Here is a 23,059-nt window from a genome sequence, read left to right on the forward strand (position 1 = left end):
ATTTTTAATATATTTATTTTCAGCTCACAAATACAACTCCTCCCACTCTCCGCCCCCAGCAAACGCTATTCTCCCTCTCTCGTTCCATCCCTCCCCCTCTCTCTCCCACCAAATCTGGCGCAACTCGTCGGTGGTAAGTACTTCACTTACCTCTATCTGCTCCTCTATTTGCTTTTGACGATGTCAACTCCCAACTCCAAACCAAGTTCAGCCAGGTCTCTCTATTTCCTCTCCTTTCTGCTTATGTGTGTATATGTATTTGTGTGGATCTAGGGTTTATTTGTTGGTTTTGTGATGGGTTATTTAATATCATGTTATCATTATTGTCTTCCTATGTGCCTAAAAAACTTGATAATTCAAATGTCTGTGAATTTTATTTTGGCAGTTTTATCGAGTTGTTATTTTATTGTGTGCAACTTAATTAGCCACTTTGTGGTCTGATTTTGGGGTGGATTTTGGGGAACCGGAATTGTAGTATAGGAAATATTTGAAAATTAATCTATTGTGATGAATTACCCAATTAGGAGAGTAATCTAACTCGTCAAGCACTAAGATAAAATCGGACGACATGATTCTCACAGAATGTTCGATAAATATGCTTCAATGATAAAATAAATTTTGGAAATGATATTAAATATTGATCATGAGTCTTAACATTGATTAATCATTAAGGGATGTTAATTTGGGGTGTTCTTCAGGGATTATTATCTCCCTTTTTGGTTTCGTAACTCTGTAAACTTGGATGTCATTGGAACTAATTTCCCGGAACATCCATGAACGACCCCTGGCAATGTGAGTGTTCCAAAGGCTCTTCAATTTTCCCAAAAAGATTGCTATATTTGCTAGTATAATGCTTTTCTTTCTCTTTGCTACTTTTTAATGTGTTACTATAATTTTCTTGTGGAAAGTATAATTTTGAGGGGAGATATGATCAAGATTTTTATAGACCGTAAAAAGCTAGGCTTTTGTCATGACCCAAAATCTCACCTTAAGGTTCGTGATGCCACCTAGTCTCTAGAACTAGGTAAACCGTTCACTTACAATAGTTAAACCAATTGAACATGATATTATGAAGTATAATATAATATAAATGAGAAATTTAAAGGTGTATGCCATTTTTAAGACGATGAAGATGCCTGATGAATGGAGAATGAGTACGATAATTTCGGTGTACAAGAATAAGGGGGATATCCAAAATTGCAAGAACTATAGGGATATCAAGTTGCTAAGCCACACCATGAAAGTTTGGGAGAGGGTGGTAGAAGTTAGGGTGAGGAGTGGTGTGTCTATTTTCGTGAATCAGTTCGGATTCATTCAGGGAGATCGACTACTAAAGACATTCACCTTATTAGGAGACTGGTGGAGCAGTATAGGGATAGGAAGAAGGATTTGCACATGGTGTTTATTGATCTAGAGAAAGTTTATGACAAAGTTCCGAGGAAGGTTCTTTGGAGGTGCTGGGAGGTTAGAGGTGTGCCTGTAGCTTATACTAGGGTGATCCAGGATATGTATGCTGGAGTTAAGACCCGAGTTAGGATGGTGGGAGGCGACTCAGAACACTTCCCTATCTGGATGGGCTTGCATAAGGGATCCACGCTTAACCCATTTTTATTTGCCTTGGTGATGGATGTTCTGACGTGGTACATTCAAGAGAAGGTTCCACGGTGCATGTTATTTGCGGATGATATAGTACTAATTGATGAGACGTGAGGTGGTGTTAACTCGAGGATGGAGGTTTGGAGGCAAACCCTGGAGTCGAAAGGTTTCAAGATGAGCATGACTAAAACAGTGTATTTAGAATGCAAGTTCAGCGATGCGACCCATGATATGGACGTGAAAGTAAGGTTGGATTCACAAGTCATCCCTAAGAAGGGGAGTTTCAAGTACCTCAGATATATTATCCAAGGTAATGGTGAGATAGACAAAGATGTCACACATAGTATTGGAGCAGGATGGATGAAATGAAGGCTCGCTTTGAGGGTTTTGTGTGATAAGAAGGTGCCATCAAGACTTAAGGATAAGTTCTACAGAGTTGTGGTTAGACCTACTATGTTATATGGGGCAGAGTGTTGGCCTATAAAGAACACCCATCTCTAGAAGATGAAAGCAGTGAAAATAAGGATGCTAAGATGGATGTGGACATACCCGGTTGGATAAGATAAGAAATGTTGATACTCGAGAAAAGGTGGGAGTGACACCTGTAGGGGTAATATGAGAGAAGCTAGATTGAGTAGGTGTGAGAGGTTGGCAATATGGGAGCTGAGAAAAGGTTGGGGATGGCCTAAGAAGTATTGGAGAGAGGTGATTAGGCATGACATGGGGTGTCACGACCCAAAATCCAACTAGTCGTGATGGCACCTAACCCAACCCGCTAGGTAAGCCAGTTAACCACTAACCAATTACAATAACAATCAATAAGGCAATTAAGTAAAGAAATATTGAATCTAATACGTTTTCCAAGAACTGGTAGTACAAATCATGAGCTTCTAAGAATAGAATTTACAAAGCTGAAATGAAATAAATGCATCGTCTGTTTGAAAAGTACATAAACAGAATTTTTATAGATCTAAGGCTATCAAGAACAAGAGGCAGCTACAACCGGGACGCAGGTACATCTTCAAATCTAGCTCCCGTCGAACACAACAACATCAGCAGCCAGTATCTGCACGCCAGGTGCAGAAGTGTAGTATGAGTACAACCGACTCCATGTACTCAATAAGTAACAAACCTAACCTTAGGTTGAAAGTAGTGACGAGCTAATAAAAAGATCGGGTCTAACACTAATATTCTACAGTAGTTCATAACAACATAGTACAATAACAAAAGAAGAATCTCCAAAATAAAAGGCTCAGTTCGTTCACAGTTCCAGAAAAATAGGCATTTCTTTTCAAATATCTCAGTGAAAATCCAAATCTTTTACCGAAAAGCCAATATACAAGTAATTTTGAAAACTGTGATTTTTCCCAAAACTCCTTTCAACAGATAGTAAGTTGTTTCATTTTCATATAGCATGAGGAAAGTACTTCTCTATGCCTACATGTCAAGATGCAGGTAAAATCATAAATGTCCCCAAAACTGGGTAGCAGAAGGAAATGCACCTTTATGCATGTATCTCAAGTACGCATGTCAAATGCAATGCATCTCGATAATGAGCTTATGTACTCACACTCTCAGAGTACTCAATCTCACTGTCTCGTATTCTCTCTCAATATGCTCAACACACTTAATTACTCAGCGCTGTACAATACCCATTGCGGCATGCAGCCGATCCATATTTATAGTCGGCCGCGCTCACTGGGGGTGTGCAGACTCCGGAGGGGCTCCTTTCAGCCCAAGCGCTATAACTGTATAGATGATAAGTGGGGATTTTAACCTATTATTTGCTCTCTTTTACTTGTGTTTTAGGCCAAAAATGCTTGAAGGTATTCCCGGAAACTAATGAAATACGCTTGCTTGCAGGAATTGTTCAAAATGAGCCAAAGGAATCAAAATCAACTCACAAAGGAGTCAAAAGTTGAACAAAAACCAAGGTTGGGAAAAGAGGTCTGAAGTGCGGAGCCATGATGCGGCCGTAATCATAATTATGCGGTCCACGAGAGGTAGATTCAGAGAGTGTGATTTTGGGTTAAATGATGAGCGCGGACCGCACCATAAATGTGCGGCCGCAAAAGTCCCTGTGCAGCGGCAATTGAAATTACACGGACTGTGATGGCTGAGATTCAGAGAGTTGACAACTTAAGCAAAAGAGAGAAGTGCGGACCACACTAGAATTGTGCGGTCGCGAAAGTCCCTCGTGCGTCCGCGATTGAAATTATGCGGTCCGCAAGATAAAGAATTAGAGAGTTGATTTCAAGTCAAACTCAAGAAAGTGCGGACCGCATCACTTTTATGTGGCCGCATAATCTGGAGCGCGGCCTCACTTAGAATTATGCGGTCCGCGAAAGTTCAGCTCAACCCAGATCCAAAAGAGAAGAACGCGGACCGCATCAGAATTATGCGGCCGCGAAAGCAAGAGTGCGGCCGCACTCAGAATTACGCAGCCGCATAACCTCCGCAGGGGCATTTTTGTCAGATATTTTCAGCTTAGTATAAATAAACCTTTTGGTCATTTTTAGGTTATGTTATGTTTTGTATGAGCACCTGAGACGGCTGACTTTTCTGTTTTCGAAAATTTTGTACTAGATTTACTTCTTAACATTAGATTTTCATTCCATAAATTAATATTATGTATTTTATCTTCATTGCATCTTTAATTTATGTTATTTCCATGAGTAGTTAAACCCATAGTTAGGGTTGTGACCCAACCCTAGTGTGGGTATTTAATGGGTATTTGATTTTAGGGCTTGAATGTGAATGGGTTAGTAATATTTAGCCAAGTTCTTGCTAGAACTCAAGAATTAATGGTTACAAACTTTGATTCATGCCTTTATGACTTAGTATCTATTTGAGAAAGAGGGACTAAGTCTAGAAAAACTAGACTAACAAGGAATTGGGATGAACTCTTGAAATTGATAGCTCCAATAAAAGGGTTAAACCTAGAGATAGTAATACCCAACTTGAGCTAATATCACTCGATTTGCATGAATACCTATTTGGACTTGAGAAAGCTAAATTGGGCAAAATCACTCAAACTACCGAGAGGTATAGAGTGAGTACCCGCGTGTGATAGCTATATTACAATCTCAGCTAATCAAGCTTGTCCTAGATTTTGTTACCCGTTAGATAGCCACCTAGGTAGAAGTCACTACCTTAGTCTCTTTAAACATTTGAAAAACTACAATAAAAATATTGTCCTTAGTTTCAATTATTGCAATCTTTAGAGTAAAATTAGAAATAGAAATCAAACCCAAACTTGTAGAAGTGTAATTAGATTCAAAACCCGCATCTATCTTAGATATAAATCTGATTCCAAACATTAACTCCTTGTGGATTCGATCCCAACCTAGTTGGGTTAAAACTGCATCGACCACCCTCGCTACTCAATAGTAGTGTAGGCTTGGACCCGATCAGCAGACAACTCACGTGTTACACGGACAACTCACGTGCCATAATATCAACATCTAGAATCGCACGGACAACTCACGTGCTGCACGGACAACTCACGTGCTATAATATCAATATCTGGAATCGCACGGGAAACTCACGTGCTGCACGGACAACTCACGTGCCATAGTGACAACATCCTCACAAACATGCCCTCGACCTCACTCAGTCATCAATCTCTCCAGTCTCACTCACAGGCTCACAATGCCATGAAACTAGCCCGACAACAATAATATGATGTATCAATAAATAACTGAGACTGAAATATGATATGAATGCATGAATATGACTGGGTACGAAATATCAATGAAAACAGTGAAATAACAGCAAGAAATGACCATTATGGGTCCTAGCAGTATCGTCATAAAGCCTAAATATGGTATCTAGCATGTTTGACAGCTCAATTACTTTATCACATGGTGAAAACACAGACATCAACAAAGTAGGACCACTATACAGTGCCATGGAAACAACATAGTCCCAATTCACATGGTGCACGCCCACACGCCCGTCACCTAGCATTGCGTCACCTCAAACACAAATCACATAACACGTATTTTGGGGTTTCATACCCTCAGCTCCAAGATTAGAAAAATTACTTACCTCAAACAAGACAATACCAATACCGAGCAAGCCAAGTGGTGCTCCCAAGATGCCACCCCGCGCATTCCGACCTCAGAACGGCTCAAAACTAACCAAAAATAACTCAAGTACATCAAACAATGCTAAAGGAATCAATCCCGATCGAAAAAGATCAAAACTTGAATCAAAAGCCCAAAATCAGCCAAAAGCCCAACCCAGGCCCGCATCTTGGAACCCAACAAAATTTACAAAATTCAACAGCCCATTCAATTACGAATTCAACCATACTAGTTTCACTCAAATCCGACTCCAATTAGATATTCAAAACTCAAAAAATCATATTATGAAACTTTAGGCCAAAACCCCAAATTTCCTCTTTAAAATTCACAATCCCATTACCAAAAACGTAGGTAGATGCATGGAATAAAATCAAAACCAAGGGTAGAACACTTACTCCAATCCTTGTGACGAACATTGCTCCAAAAGTCGCCTAAACCGTGCTCCAAAAACCGAAAATGGGTGAAAAATCACAAACCCTCGAACTTAAAGGGTTCTGTCTAGTCAATCCGCATTTGCGGATAATTTGTCGCACCTGCGACCACCGCTTTTGCGGAAAAGTATCGCATCAGCAAAAAATGGCCTTGCCCAGCAACCCCCGCACTTGCGGTATTAAGCTTCGTATCTGCGAAGACTCTCGCACCTGCGCTCCATCACTTCACACCTGTGTATCCGCACCTACGCCCTTTTCTCCACTCCTACGGGCCTCCTCATCCAGCTCTCATCTTGCATCTGCGCAAACCAACCGCAGGTGCGATCATACCATAACCAGCAGCCTTCAGCAATGAAACATGAAGTGAAAATGATCCGAACCTCGTCTAAAACTCATCCGAGCCACTCGGGACCCCGTCCGAAGATACCAACAAGTCCAGTAACATGACACAGACCTACTCGTGGCCTAAAATCACGCATAACAATATTGAAACGACGAATCGCACCTCAAATCGAAATATATGAACTTTGAACTTTGAAATTCAATAACTTGTGCCGAAACATAGCAAATCAATCCGGAATGACTTCAAATTTTTTGCACAAGTCCCAAAGAACATAAATAAGCTATTCCAATTTGCAGAATCGGATTCCGACCCTGATATCAAAAAGTCAACCCCCCGGTCAAATTTTTTAAAAATTCAACTTTCTCCATTTCAAGCCAAATTCCACTACGGACCTCCGAATCCCAATCCAGACGCGTTCCTAAATCCAAAAACACCCAACGGAGCTAACAGAAACATCAAAACTCCGTTCCGAGTTCAAATTCATAAAAAGTCAAACTTGGTCAATTCTTCCAATTTAAATCTTCGACAATGAAATCCATTCTTCCAATTTGATTCCGAGTAAACTGAAAATCAAAACCGATGATTCACATAAGTCATATTGCATCATACGGAGCTACTCATGCCCGTAAAATACCGAGCAAAGTGCAAATGCTCAAAACGACCGGTTGGGTTATTACATGGCACTACTTTATCTTACCGAGGACATGGCCCTTGATAGAAAGGTATGAAGGTAGATAATTAGGGTAGTGGTTAAGAGGGAGTGTCTTATTTTATGTCTTATCAGTGTTACTCTCGTACTTTCATTTGTTCGTATCCGCATATTTCTTTTACTTTATGTCGTTTCTTTCGCTCTGGCTATTATATCACTTTTACTTGTTATTGTTAACACTTGTTGTCTCTGCTTCCTTTTTAGGTTTTTTTCTTCTTGAGCGGGGGGGGGGGGGGGAAGGGGAGGAGGAGGGGGAAGGTCTATTGAAAACAACGTCTCAACTATCATAAGGCAGGGGTAAGGTCTATGTACACTCTACCCTCCCAAGACACCACTTAGTGGAATTTCACTGGGTTTGTTGGTATTTTGTTGTTGTTGATAAATTTAAAGGTGATACATGCCGACATATGATAATCACTACAATCCCCAAGACTCGGTAGTACAGAGTCACGGACTCTAGTTGGATACATACAAATGTCTAAAAATACAATACTATTCGGATAAGAATTTGACAATATAAATGTAAAGAAAAGGACTCCAAAGAACTGCGACGACCAAGAAGCTTTACCCTGAATCCTCGCGATCAAGAAACTAAGTCTCATATCTCCAATACTTGAATCTGCAAAACAATATGCAGAAGTGTAGTATGAGTACACCATGATCGGTACCAAGTAAGTATCAAGACTAACCTCAGTAGAGTAGTGACGAGGTACAAGTCAAGACACCTACTATACATAATAACCTGTGCAGAATATCAATATAAAGCTAATAACGGAAGCAAGAATCAGTAAATGCCAACAAGGAATAAACATGTGATAGAACAATAAAGTAATCAGAACACGGTTAGTGTACCAGTGAAACCAATTAATTAAAATAAATGACAACCAAATAATCAAGGCATTATGATAAGTAGGGATTTTGACTACATATTAGCACCTTTTTGCTTTCATTTTAGTCCAAAAGCGTTTAATTATGTTCCCGAAAACTGATAAAATATGCTTAATTGCAGGAATAGTGGAACATGAGCCCCCAAGATGAAATCCAACTCAAGAAGGAGTGATATGAACTCAAGGGCACAAACAGGCACAAAAGCTCAAAGTACGGACCACAGATTTTGAAGAAACTCCTATCAGAGACAAGTGCAAAGTGCGGTCCGCACATGACATGTGCGGCCGCAGAACCTAGGCAAGAGCAAAAGTTCAGAGAATTTGCATCTCAAGTTCAACAGAAGTGCGTACCACACAATTATTGTGCGGCCGCAAAAGAACAGCTACGTGACCGCAGTCACATTTGTGTGGTCTGTAGAAGAGCAATATGGGGCCGCACTCAGAAATGCGCGGATCGCAGAATTAGTGAAGTGCGGTCACAGTTCAAAATTATGCAGCCGCAGGTTTCCATTCCTGTCAGGTTGGAGCAAAGTGCGGACCGCACATGGAATTCCAGCACTATATAAATAGAAGAGTTTCACTTTTTTATGTCAAGTTTTGACATCAGCAGCTACAATAGACATTTTCATCTACTCATTTTAGTAGTTTTTACTATTTTGAGCTATTTGAATATTGATTTTATCATTTTAATTATTAATATGGGTTTAATTATCACTTCTTCTTTTTCTCCCAATTTAAGCATGAGTAGCTAGATTTTCACTAAGGTTGTGACCCAACCCTAGTGTGTAAACTTAATGGGTGTTTTATTTATTGCTTGTTTATGGTTGGGTGTTGATTATCTAGCCGAGTTCTTGCTTTCATGTTAAGAATTAATGGTTGCAAACATTATTTCATGCCTATTTGACTTGGTCTCCACTTGAGAAAGAGAGATTTAGTCTAGAAAAACTTGGCTAGCAAAAAATTGGGTCAATCGAGAGATTGATAAGCCCAATTAAAGGGCTGAACCTAGAAATAGTAAAACCCGACTTGAGCTTATCATCAACTGTTTTGTTCAATACCCATTTGGACTTGAGAAAGCCAAATTGGGCAAAATCACTCTGGCCGTGAGATATTGAGTGGGTACTTGGGTGTTGATAGCTATAATACAAACCGACCAATAAAACAAGCTTTAAAGTTTATAACTCACTAGGTGAACACCTAGGTGAAGGTCATTGCCCTAGGCCTTTCATAACATTTGAAAAACAACCAAAAACACTTTCATAGTTTAAATTCTTAGTTTGTAGTCTTCGTTTAAATTAGACCTAGAAATAACCGAAATTTATGTAAGTGCAATTTGAGATAATTGAAGCTCATACACTATAATATATATTCCTAAGACCCATTCATAGCTCCCTGTGGAAAATAGACCCCGACTCCTTGTTGGGTATTACTATTGCATCGACCATTTTCATATCCTTAAATAGAGAAGTGAAATTGGATGAGATCTATTTTTGGCGCTATTGCCGGGGAGCTAAAAAATGGTGTTACTATATATTTAGGTGTGTTTTTGGAATATCTTCTTTTCCTTCCTTATTACTAACGTGAGAGTATTGTAGGTGCAATCATGGTTAACAACGCGCTCGGAAACATAGCCATGGGGGGATGTGGACGTTGATGATAATGCAATGGATGAGGTCCCTCTTGAACCTCAAGCAAATAGACGAGGCCAACCGCCTCAAGACAATGTACCTGTTCCACCCCCACATTCACCACGAGCGGCTCCACACCGAGTATTGCCGAATGAAGGGTATGCAAGTGATATAGTCCCACCCCGTATTAAGGCGGGAAACTTTCAAATAACCAACGTAATGCTCACTTTGCTCGAGCAACGAAGGTTCTTCACTGGTGCACCGAGCCAAAATGCATATAAACACTTGAAGGGGTTCGTTGATACATGTTGGGGGAGAAAACAAACAAATGTCTCCGAGGATGCTTTGAGGCTAAGGATTTTTCCCTTCTCTCTGTGGGGGAAAGCTTTAGATTGGTTGGAACATTTGCCAAATCATTCCATTCATACTTGGGATGAACTAGCTGATACTTCATCAGCGTGGCAATCTAGATCCAGTGTTGTACAAGGTGATCCATATGTGATTATTCTTCATAAAGAGTTACATGACAATGGGCAATCCATAGTTGAGTTGACAACCACCATGAACCAATTTGCAAAGGCTCAACTTCAATAAGTGCAAAACCCGAGGAAAGTCAATGTTATGGAGGGAGTCAATATGATGGTAAAAAAGAGAAGAACAATAAGTACACAAGTGCAACAAAGAGTGGATAATTTTTTGCAAGATGATAGTGGGTTTGATCAAGGAGATTCATACAATGATCAAGAAGAAGAGGTCCAATATATGAACAATTTTTAAGGGAAAAGAAATAACTACCAAGACCCTAGTCAACAACAATGGAGACCTTAGAATAATCAAGGCAATTGGAATTCTAACAACCAAGGTAATTGGAACAACAACAATCAAGGTAATTGGAGTGGAAGCAATAACCAAGGGAATTGATAAAACAATAATAACCAAGGCAATTGGGGAGGCAACAAATAAGGTGGGTGGAACAACAACCAAGGAAATCAGGGGTCGGATTTTCAAAGGCCCCCGATGCATGAACAATTGAGAAATCCACTTCTTTATCCTTTTCATGGTCCTAGTTCCTCCAACAATTAAATGAGTCATATTGAGAACATGTTTAGGCAAATGATGTAGAAGAATGCCGATTTCGATGCCCAACTTGCTTCACACAACACATTAATCCGTAATTTGGAAGTGCAAATAGGTCAAATCTCTCAAGCTTTAAATTCTCATCCTAAGGGGGCACTACCAAGTGATCCGGTGGTGAACCCGAAGGATGGGAACACTAAAGGGCATGCTATGGATATTACTACAAGAAGTGAAAGAGGTGGGAATGCACCTACCTCGAGTCAAAGGCAACTTGTGTATGATGAGCAAGTGGTAGAAGAAGAGGAGACCCCGAACAATATTGTGCAAGCAAATGATGAACTGCCGATTGAAATTGATGACATGGCGGAAGAAACTCAACAGGATGTGAACCCATCTAGGGATCATGTGATTGACATACCGGAAATGGTAGTGCAAAAACCTAAGGTACCATTGCCTAAGCCACCTCCTCCCTATCCTCAAAGGCTTGCCAAGAAAAATGACGAAAATCAATTCAAGAAGTTCATTAATATGATAAAGAGTCTCTCTATAAATGTGCCATTAGTTGAAGCCTTGGAGCAAATGATCAGATATGCAAAATTTATGAAGGACTTGGTGACAAAGAAAATATCGATGCATTTTGAAACTATCAAAGTCACTCACCAAGTGAGTGCAATTATGCATTCGATGGCTCTTAAGTTGGAAGATCCCGGTGCTTTTACAATTTCTCGTACCATTGGAAGTTGGTGCTTTTACAATTTCTCGTACCATTGGAAGTGCCGAGGTTGAAAAAGCTCTTTGTGATATTGGGGCGAGTATCCACTTGATTCCCTATTCGATTTTCAAGACATTGGGAATTGGGCAATCAAGACCTACATCTATTAGAATACAAATGGCCGATCGTACAATGAAGAGACCGTTAGGGGTGATAGAGGATGTATTGGTTTGAGTTGACAAATTCATTCTCACAACGGATTTTGTTATTCTTGATTGTGAAGTGGACTATGAGGTACCTATTATTCTTGGTAGACCTTTTCTTACTACGGGGAAGGCTCTTGTTGATGTGGAAGCCGGTGAACTCACTTTCCGTGTAGGTGATGAAAAGGTGGTGTTCCACGTGTGCAAATCTATGAGACAACCGAATAGCAATAAAGTGTGTTCGTTAGTGGACTTGGTGACTAATGTTATTATTGATGATAAAAGTGTCACGATTAATGTGGGTGACATGTTGGAGGCCGTCTTGCTAAATTTTAATGATGATGAGATGGATGGCTTCATGGAATGTTTTAATTCTTTGCAAGGGATGGGGTCATACAATTATGCACCTCAAAAACATTCCTTGGATCTTGAGAATAGGAAAACTCCTCCTACAAAGCCTTCAATTAAAGAGCCTCCTATCTTGGAGTTGAAGTCATTACCTCCACATCTCAGGTATGAATTCCTTGGCCCTTGCTCTACTTTACCGGTTATTCTTTCCTATTGTTTGACTAACGTGCAGGTTGCCTCTACATTGGCGGTGCTCCACAAGAGAAAGAAAGCTATTGGGTGGAATTTGGCGGAAATTAGGGAAATAAGCCCCGCGTTTTGCATGCACAATATTACTTTGGAGGAAGATGCCAAACCCTTCATTGAACATCAAAGAAGACTAAATGAAGCCATGCAAGAGGTGGTAAAAAAGGAGATCATAAAGTGGTTAGATGCCAGGGTTGTCTACCCCATTTTTGACAGTTCGTGGACTTCTCTGATGCAATGTGTTATGAAGAAGTGGGGAATAACTGTGGTCACCAATGATAAGAACGAGTTGATTCCAATAAGAATGGTGACTGGATGGAGAGAGTGTATGGACTATCGGAAGCTAAACAAAGTCACAAGTAAATACCATTTCCCACTATCCTTTCTTGACCAAATACTTGATAGGTCAGCCGGCTGGGCGTTCTATTGCTTTCTAGATGGATATTCGGGCTACAATCAAATCTTTATTGCCCTAGAAGATCAAGACAAAACAACTTTCACTTGCCCCTATGGCACTTTCGCTTTCAAGCGGATGCCATTTGACTTATGCAATGCACCGATAACTTTTCAACGGTGTATGATGGCGATCTTTACGAATATGGTAGAGGACTACCTTGAAGTCTTCATGGATGACTTTTCGGTAGTCGGGAATTCTTTTGATGATTGCTTAGCAAATTTGGATAAGGTATTGGCAAGGTGTGAAGAAATGAACTTGGTATTGAATTGGGAGAAATGCCATTTCATGGTCGAGGAGAGTATTGTCCTTGGCCACAAGATTTCAAAGAAGGGAATAGAGGTTGACAAAGCGAAAATATAAGTGATTTCTAAACATCCACCTCCAACATCCGTGAAGGGCGTGAGAAGTTCCTTGGGTCATGCGGGGTTCAACCGATATTTCATAAAAGATTTTTCCAAAGTGGTGAACCCCTTGTGCAAACATTTGAAGAAAGATGCTAAATTTCACTTCAATGATGACTACATGCGAGCATTTGTATTGCTCAAGTTCAAGTTGACAACTACTCCCATTATCACCGCTCCTAATTGGAGCATTCCTTTTGACCTCATGTGTGATGCTAGTGATTTGGCGGTTGGAGCGGTTTTGGTGCATGTATCAACAAGATCTTTCATCCGGTCTACTATGCTAGTAAGACCATTAATGATGCCCAAGTCAATTATAATGTGACCGAGAAAGAGATCCTTGCCATTATGTTTGCTATTGAGAAGTTTCTCCCATACTTGATGGGTGCAAAAGTGATTGTCCACACGGATCATGCATCACTTCGTTACCTTATGAGCAAGAAAGATTCCAAAGCCCGGTTGATGAGATGGGTGCTTTTCTTGCAAGAGTTTGATATAGACATCCAGGACCGAAAAGGAAGTGAAAACCAAGTGGCGGACCACTTGTCTCGTTTGGAGGAGGAGGGGAGGCTGCATGATAGTTTTGAAATCAATGACTCCTTCCCCGATGAGCAACTCTTAGCCATTTCAATGAAAGAGGTGCCATGGTTCGCATATCTAGCAAATTTTCTTGTTAGTGGTATCACCCCCGATGAGTTCTCTTCAAACCAAAGGAAGAAGCTCAAACAGGATTGTAAAGACTATTATTGGGATGAACCGTACCTTTTCCAGATTTGTACGGATGGAGTGATTAGAAGATGTGTACCAGAGGAGGAACAAGTTGAAATTCTGGGGGCTTGTCATTCTTCGCCATATGGTGGTCACCATGGTGGATCAAGAACGCCGGCCAAAGTCCTAAGTTGCAGTTTCTATTGGACCACTCTTTACAAGGATGCAAGTGATCTAGTCAAGCATTGTGATGAATTTCAAAGGGCTGGTGGAATCTCAAAGAAAAATGAAATGAACCTCACCACCATTTTGGAGATTGATATTTTCGTTGTATGGGGTATTGAATTCATGGGAACTTTTGTGAGTTCTTATAGAAACACCTACATCTTGATCACAGTTGATTATGTGTCTAAATGGGTTGAGTTCGTTGCTCTACCCAATAATGAAGCAAAAAGTGTGGTGGCATTTTTGAAGAAGAACACCTTCACAAGATTTGGTACTCTGCGGACTATCATAAGCGATGGGGGGTCGCATATTTGCAACAAAGCTTTTAACACCTTGCTTAGAAAGTATGGTGTCACTCATAAAGTTACGACTCCCTATCACCCTCAAGCTAGAGGTCAAGTTGAAGTATCCAACTGGGAGATAAAGAATATTTTGTCCAAAATAGTGAATGTTAACCGGATGGATTGGTCGAAGAAGCTTGATGATACACTGTGGGTTTATCGGACTGCTTTCAAAACTCCTATCCGGATGTCTCCATACCGGTTGGTGTTTGGCAAAGCTTGTCATCTTCTGGTGGAACTCGAGCATAAGGCCATGTCGGCTTTAAAGAAGTTAAATCTTGATTGGGATGCAGCTGCTAACTTGTGGGTTGCACACTTGAATGAATTAGATGAATTCTAGTACCATGCATATGCAAGTTCGTCCTTGTACAAAGAAAGAATGAAGTACCTTCATGACAAATACATCCGAAACAGGGATTTCAAGGTGGGCCATCTTGTTTTGTTATTCAACTCATGATTGAATATGTTTCCCTGAAAGCTGAAATCCAAATGGAGTGGTCCCTTTGAAATTGTGGGTGTGACACATTTTGGTGCATTGGACTTGAAGAACAAAAATGACGAGGTATTCCGAGTCAATGGTTACCGTGTAAAGCACTATTTGGGATAAGATGATGATGGCCATGTGGTGGCAGTGATTCATTTGACATGATGGTAATCTGTGTCGTGTCGCGACGTTAAATCAGGCGCTTTTTGGGAGGCAACCCATGTTTCTTTTTCTTTTTCTTTTCTTCTTCTTTAGATAGGTCTTATTTTGTGCTAACTGGATGTGAAGTGTGTTGCAGGAAGGTGTGTGCTTTACAGGAACCGTGCTCAGAAATATTGGCTAAATATGAAAAAAGTGCGGACCGTACAATTTTGGACGCTACAACAGAAGGCAAATGCGGCTGCAGAATTAGATGTGCGGACCGCACAACTTGAGATGGAAAAAATGCAAACTCTTAGAAGTTTGTTTGTCAAAGAAACAGCCAAAGTGCGTCCGCACAGTGAATTCTGCGGTCCACACCAAAATCTACGGTCGCACAGCTAAATCTGAGGACCGCAGATTATAAAAAAGGAAGTGGAACACCAGGTAACAGAGTGCAGACCGCTGAAGGAATTCTGCATCCGCACTCGTCTCTTGATTCCTTAGCCAGACCCACTGTGTATAAATAGTAACCATAGGACTACAGTTGAAACTTTCCATTCTCTGAGAAATCAGACTAAAATTTTGCACGCATCTGATTCAATCATCTACCACCTAATTACACATCTGCGATCATTCCATAGCACCACTTCATCACTGGTATGTTCAAATCATTTCTAGGATTCTTCAATTTTTTTAGTTTCATATACAATTTGTTAGTCAGTTTAGACCATTTGTCAATTTCATATCCATGTGGGGGTTAACTCTTACTTGCTTTTTTTGGGGAGTGGGTAGTTTGATTATCATGTTTAGTTGCTATCACCATGTTTAGTTTCTATCACCATGTCCAATTTGTGCTTAAATCGAAAACCTACATGACTCTGCCCGATTAAATTTTGAAATGTGCGTCCGTACAAGGAATTGTGCGGTCTGCAGAAGTATAGATTAGGGAAGTTGGTGAGGTAAGATTATGCGAACCGCACTTAAAATTATATGGACCACAGTAATTTCATCGCGGCCGCAGAAAAGTATGTGCGGCCGTAGATCAGGCCAATCTCTTTCATCAGAGAGTTGGCACTTTTGGAAAGTTTCATGTGCAGCCGTACTTGCAATTGTTTAGACCGTACTTCAATTATGCGGTCGCACTAAAAATTATGCGGACCATAATTTCATTGTTGCGGTCGCATTTTAAAATTGTGCGGTCACAACCCAGGCTGCAGCCGCACTTGCATTTGTGCGAACTGCACTTCCCCACTATGCAACATGTTTTGTTCTATGACTTTTCATTTATCTGAAATTGAATTGGAACTAACTCCTACTGCTATTTGTTACAGAAAAGGGTTAGATCACGAAGTCATGGTGATACATCAAAGGGGAGGGGTGAACCTTCCCGATGCAAAGGCAAAAGCAATTTACCCCTAGCCCTCCAAAGAGTAATTAGTAAGAAAGCCACAATAGGCCGAGGAAGACAGCCCGAGCCCTCCGAATCCAGTTCATATGCCCCATCTAGGGAAGCTTTGGAGGGCAACTCAGTGCAAGAGCAGCCTGCTATGCAATCATAGCCACAACAGCCACATGGCAGATTTTAACTGAGAGACGAGCCTTCCTTCTTTGAGAGCTCTTCCGAGGGTTTGGAAGGTGACAGTCAGGCTTCAGAGCCCTCATCCACACATGCCCCGATGCACCTGCTACTATAGTGGGTGTTGATGATATTCCGGATGATGGCCGAGAGTGTGATACCAGAGTTGCCGGCTTTGAGAGGTCAAAGAGGAAAGAGATTTGGGAATATAGGTTTGTCAGTCTGGCTGCTTTCACAAGCTTCCGAGTGTAGTGGCCAATGAGATCACTCACTCTTGAGCGTCAGTTCATGATAAAAGACCTTGACAAATACAACTCGAGAATGTTGAGACAGTTCGGGGAGCGGAAGTGGTGGATGTGGTTCACCAGAAGTGTGGTAGATGCCAAGGAATACCTAGTCCGAGAATTTTACGCCAATGTGGCGCATATAAAGAAAGGGACCAAAGTAACAAAAGTGAGAAATCTAAAGGTGCGATTCGATCAGAGCACCTTGAACACATATTTAAGTTTTGTGGATGTGGAGCCTATGCAATACCTGGAAACATTAACACTGGGAGATGCAGTTCGACCATGGCTAGCTGAGATTCTTATAGCTCCGGGGCCACCTCCAGCAGGGGTTCCCATTCAGAGGAACACCCTAAATTTTGAGGCAAAGGGATGGCAAACATTCGTGTGTAGCAGACTAGACCCGTGCCAAAATGAAATAAATCTTCCAATTCAACGGGCAGTGCTAGTTGTTTCTATAATGGCCGGGTACCCAATCAATGTGGGTGCCGTGATGTCGTCCAACATGTCTGTGGTAGCCAGGCAAAGTGACACCTCCTACCCGTATCCCAACACTATCACTGAGTACCTTATGGATGCGGGAGTGGAGCCGAGGGATTTTGATACCAAGGTGCGGGCGAAGAAGCCTTCTCATGGTATTGTTTGATGGGTGATGGAAACCCAAAGAAACAGGGTCAAACCTCTACTACGGCAGGCCAGTCTGATGAGCCCGTCGGGTAGCTGCTGAGACAAGTGACATGCCATCTACTTCAGCAGAGACTGCTGATGGTGCAGCAGCTATGCCTCCACCTCCTTCTTCAGGTCCCTCAGCATTAGTGCCTTCCACATCAGCTTTGAAGCCGGTGGCCATGCCCGCTAATCTACTATCTGTGCTACGAGTCTCCCAAATACTAGCGAGCCTCAACAATTGGATGCAGATAGCCACTGCAAAGCTGTCTCACATATCCAGTTTTGTTGCAGCACAGTCATCCACTTCGGCACCCCAGATTCCTCCGACAGTGGAGGATACACTAAAGAAGATCATGGAGAACCAGACCACCATCATGAACACCTTGGTAGCACATGGAGCTGGGGAAGCAGGTGAAGAAAATGAAGAAATCCCAGGCGTCCAAGAAATCAGTTGACAGGATGAGGAGAGAGGTGACCAAGATAGCAGTAGATGGTGATCTTTCATATGATATGCTTATGGAGTCAGACCCATCAGCACCAACAGATCCAACAACACTATTAGCTCCTGTGGCACCAGCTGGCTAGTCTGAGGAGCCACACCTGGCTGCCGACACTGCTGAGGCAGTGTGCCAGATGTTCACCAACCCAGTTACTCCCAGAGTCGATGATGAGATTCAGTTAGAGGAGACTGAGGGCGGTGACGCTGCTATGGACACGGAGATGTCCAAGGCCACATAGGGAGTCTTTTTCACTCTTACCCTTCTTTATTCTTGTTTTGATTAAGCATTGGGGACAATGCCTATTTTTATTCGGGGGTGGAGTTATTTGATTTTCTATTTGGATGACTTTTAAACATTTGGTTTGTAATAACTGACAATATTTTCTTCTGTCTCTTCATTATGTATATATATATTTTCTCTGTTCTCTCTTGATGTATATATTCTCTCTTGATGTATATATTCTCTCTTTTCCTTTCTCATTATGTATATTCGTTAGCTTCTTTATATGTAGATAGGTTATGGATAGGTCGGGGCCCTGTTCCGATCACAGTACATCCATCAGCAGAGGCTTGTAGACATATCCTGTCAGTTAGTGCAGTATGTTGGGCTTGTAGGCCCTGTACATATATTTTGTTGGCTTATCAGTGATAGTAGTTATGACGGTCTTGCCGACCCAGCTTTATGTTGACATTTAGTCAGCATTAGTCTCTATTCAGTGTTATATTTTGCTTCACAAATTGTCTTGCAATGTGGCCCCTGGCCAAAGTGTGACATTATATGTCCAGAATTCCTGAGTCGCAAGTTGGTACGCAAGGATAGATGAGGCACCGGGTGCCGCTCTCACCCCCAGGCTCAGGGTGTGACAAAAGTGGTATCAGAGCAGTTCTGTCCTAGGGAGTCTACAAGCCGTGTCTAGTAGAGTCTTGTTTATGGGTGTGTCGTGCACTACACTTATGTGTATGAGGCTACAGGGCATTTAGGACTGTCATTCTTTTTTCTTACTTTAGATCGAGTGGTAGAGCTCATTTATAAGAATTCAAACTCCTAGCTTTTATTTTATCCGTAATATGACGATACCTCCAGTTGTTAAGAGATTGAATGCGGATATGGAAGAGTTGAGTCAGAGGAACTCGATTTTTCATGATGCTTATGATGAGGAAATGTAAGGTCTTCAGTAGATCATGTGTGTTCTAAGATGTGTAAGCCTCTTGATAAGGAGCCTTAAGGCAAGGATATCTATCCACCCCTATGGTGAAAGGCTATCAGAGATTCAGAAGATAGTACAAGTCTCAACAAGTAAAAGAAGCAAGGTGAAGAAGGGTACGAGGTGCCCAGTTAATGAAGACTATCATTATTTACCATTCAGGACGGGAGATATAAGCATTTTGAGTTACCTTCAACGGTAGCAGAGGTATGTACAAATGGCCACACCCATCTTATTTATGTCCTATGGAAGTTAACAAAAGTAGTATAACAGACGGACGGGTATCAGGATTTGACTGGGGTTAGAGTGACCCAAAATGGGGGATGGAATGTCTGCGTTAGTATACATTTCCGAAGGATAGTGCAAATATGCTAATAGATTTCCTTGTGAGGCACCCAGATGGTGCACTCTAAAATAGTACGGTTAGATATGAGTATTACAAAGATAGGCACTGGAAGCCTTGAAAGGGATGAAAAGATGAGAGGTGCCAGGCCTGGAGACAACAAAAGAGTATAGGCCATAAGGTTGTATCCTCATTTCGAGAAATAAGTTTGTTACTCCAATGCGATTGTCAGGAGGAAAAGTTGGACCCCAAAGTAATAGAAATCAGTATGGGTTGGTGAACAAGGTAAGCTAAACATGAATTAGGGACTGAGTAATTTGATAATGATCGGTATCATGAAAATTTTAGATTTTCGTTCCAGCAACAATAGAATGAACAACAAAAGAAGATTCATAAGAAATTCAGAGAAAGGTCATTCAAGAAGACGCTTCCCTAAAGCAAGAAATGTGAGCAAAGTCCTTAAGGGATTGTATGTGCCAGTTATACTAAGTGTCACCCTCACGAGTAAGGAAAGTTGTTATCCTTGGTACAGAAGGATCACCGCAAAGCATGTAAGGGTCATCAATGATGTGAGAAGACACCAGAGATAAAGAGGTAAAACATCTATAGGTAGATCGTCGTAGCTCTAAATATTAGTACTCCTCTAAAGGGGGAATATGGAGTGATATGGCATTAAGCCAGAATTAAGTGGTTATAGTAATTATGGAATGGTAAAGGAAGAATGCGATAAAATGAAAAAGGGATGAGATTGCACTTATTCAAAGCCTACAGATATGCTATGATTCCAGAACATTATGCAAACACGGCGTCAAGGAGAGAAAGTGAGGGTTCCTGCCTGAAATTTTATTGATGAATAAGGAGCCAGTGCGAGAGGTAAGTTAAGAAAAAGGAAATAACCCAAGAATAATTACGCGGAATATTGATATGAGAATGGGACAACGACTAGTTAGCAGTTGATTCAGGAAGGGCCTAGTTATGGCTAGACAAGAGGTTACACACAAATCAGCAGATCATGCAAGATAAACATAGTGAACCCCAACATGGAGAATTCAGTCTCGCAGATATGACATCAGGACCCTTGGGAAATATTCATATAGGAGTCCGGGTATTTAAGGGTACCATATGAATGTTACGGGAACAAAAGAGAGTTCCACTGGGAAGACAGTCAAAATATTAGTTCAGAGGCAAGCCTACAAGTACAAGGGCGTGGATATAAGTAACTACGAATAATTATAGGTAAGGAAGGACATCAAAAGGTCCGTAATAAGCTCACAGCTTTACAAGAGTCAGAGGATCCTCCCTAAATACTACAATAAAAGACTAGCTGAGAAAGTAAGGAAGAAGGCTTCAACCTAAGCTCAGTGACCTAAGGAGGGAATGGTCTTATAACAACAGTCTCGCAACAACATTGTATGCACTCCATAAGAAAATGGCACCTACCGTGGCTAATGAACGGGAAGTAAAATCAGAAGTGATAACCAAGATCATATGAGTTGTATGGAATTCCAATATGCGTGGCACTAAGATAAGCTAAGTATGCGCGCAACAAGGAGACAAAAAGACCAGGAAAAGTAATTACCTACGTTTAAATAAAACTGAGAAGGAACGGAAGGAATTATTCCATTAATGATCCAGAGTTGGTTACGTTATGAACACACTTAAGAGTTCGGAGTATTATCCATGCAACATATATGTTGACAATCATATAGCCGTATAAGTTTATGGTATAAGTTAAATAAAAGAATTGAGCCCAGGTCATAGACAAAGGATCGAATTTTTAGAAGCTTGAATCATGGATATTCCATAGTGTCCTTGAAAGTCTAAAGTAATAACTAACACCATAAGCCGCAGATCTGAAGATAGCTTAAGCCTACATAAAGGTTGATCAGAGGAAAGAGAAAATTAAAGAATTACATCACCCAAGTAAATCAGGAATTTGATTATTGGACCTAGGAAATTATGGACATCGTGATTGAGAACATTGCAGAATCACTCTTAATATCAGAGGTGCAAGAGAGATAGTACAACAACCATATTCTATAACGGCCTTATGATAAAACAGGTTAGAAAAGTGCCAGCCTTATAAGAAGTCAGTACGAAGCTCCAACCAGATTGTGTAAGCGCCAGAGGTGCAAGTATTATAATATAGCTTCAAGTTATGAACGTGAGTTATACCTATGTGGAAGGGAGGTCATGAAAGAGATATAAGATACGATGTGAGGTTTTAAGGTAAGTAAGGTAAATGTGAACAACCTACGAGATACTCAAAGGCAGAAGATCGTGAATAGTCCATACTTCAGATAGAAGGTTAGAAGTGTTGGGATTCAGTATCCAGGAATGATAGCGCCGGCGTCAGTGGCGTACCTTCCAGCCTATGGTTTCTAAGTACCGAGAGATTTAGCCAAAAGAGTGAAGAGGAGTTATAGACAGTGTGATGCAAGCAAGTTGAAAGAAGATTGCGAATAGTATAAGCATGTATAGATTGTAAGCTAAAGTATGGTAGAGCGACAAGGTATTAGGAAGACAACAGTAAGAATAAGAAAAGACGAGTGAGAAGGTGACGAGAATGGATAAGTTCTCGGGATTAAGCCCATGAAAACAAGAAGAACTGATGGTTTCTCTAAGTTATACAAAGCTCAGTATAGCCTGAATGAACTCAAAGGAGTCTAAGACTAATGGCATTTAAAAGAAATGGAATGCTTCCCTGATAATAGAATGGGGGTGTAATTGTGATGGATAAAGGATTACGTTTGGGCCTTCGATTGAGTAATGACTTGAAGAGGATTTCATGAATTATACAGGATTAAAATACCTATGTAAGGTAAGTCATATTGGAATGCTATAAAATACGGTTATGGAAGTATAGTATCGCCCCTAGGTGGATCAACCTAATTACTCCAGATGTCCCTGATGAGACGTGAGCCCTAGAGGCAGTGTTACATAAGAGGTCAAGTTATCAGTAGTAGATGATAGATCAACATTAAGGTGAATCAACAGTGGGCGTAACGGACAAAAGTCACAAGGTATGAGGTGAGATTAGGTTGTCATTCTTAAGATGAACAAGTAATGATGAGGCATTAAAGGACTTAGATTTATACATATGGGATAAGTAACGAAAGTAACCTGGAGTTCAGTAGTAGACCTCAGTAACAATGAATCGAAGTAAGAGTTATGGTATAATAAGACCTACCTAGATGTAGTAAAGTCGTACGAATGGATAAAAGGATCTGTGAAATAAGGTATAACAATATTCGTAAGTTCGACAAAGTCACATAGGCGCACATACAAGGAAAACATTGTACAGGCTGCATGACAGAAGATAGCAAGAGTTATGAGATTGGAAGAATCCTGACCACACACCGTGGTGCGAGAAAAAGGCCTAAAGGGGGGAATGCCCTGGCCTTTGAAATTATTCAAAGAACAGTTGCCTAAATGCCAAGAAGAGTATTAAAGTATTC

General features: G+C 40.9%; 2 long non-coding RNA genes across 3 annotated transcripts in view; one reads left to right on the forward strand and one right to left on the reverse strand.

The window, feature by feature from the left end:
• Nucleotides 1-8,849, forward strand: LOC117279330 (uncharacterized). Of its 2 annotated transcripts, none has more exons than XR_004509741.2 (2): nucleotides 1-215; nucleotides 8,177-8,849. It is a non-coding gene; the product is annotated as an uncharacterized lncRNA (long non-coding RNA). The 2 variants fall into 2 exon arrangements; XR_004509740.2 differs by lacking the exon at nucleotides 8,177-8,849 and adding an exon at nucleotides 3,460-4,241.
• Nucleotides 7,503-23,059, reverse strand: part of LOC117279329 (uncharacterized) — a 22,113-nt gene continuing 6,556 nt past the window's right edge. Inside the window, exon 2 of the long non-coding RNA XR_011407975.1 lies at nucleotides 7,503-7,786. This is a non-coding gene — a long non-coding RNA (uncharacterized lncRNA). The remainder of the gene's footprint in view (nucleotides 7,787-23,059) is intronic.

Source organism: Nicotiana tomentosiformis, chromosome 5 (genome assembly GCF_000390325.3).
Source record: "Nicotiana tomentosiformis chromosome 5, ASM39032v3, whole genome shotgun sequence".
NCBI classification, from domain to species: Eukaryota; Viridiplantae; Streptophyta; class Magnoliopsida; order Solanales; family Solanaceae; genus Nicotiana; species Nicotiana tomentosiformis.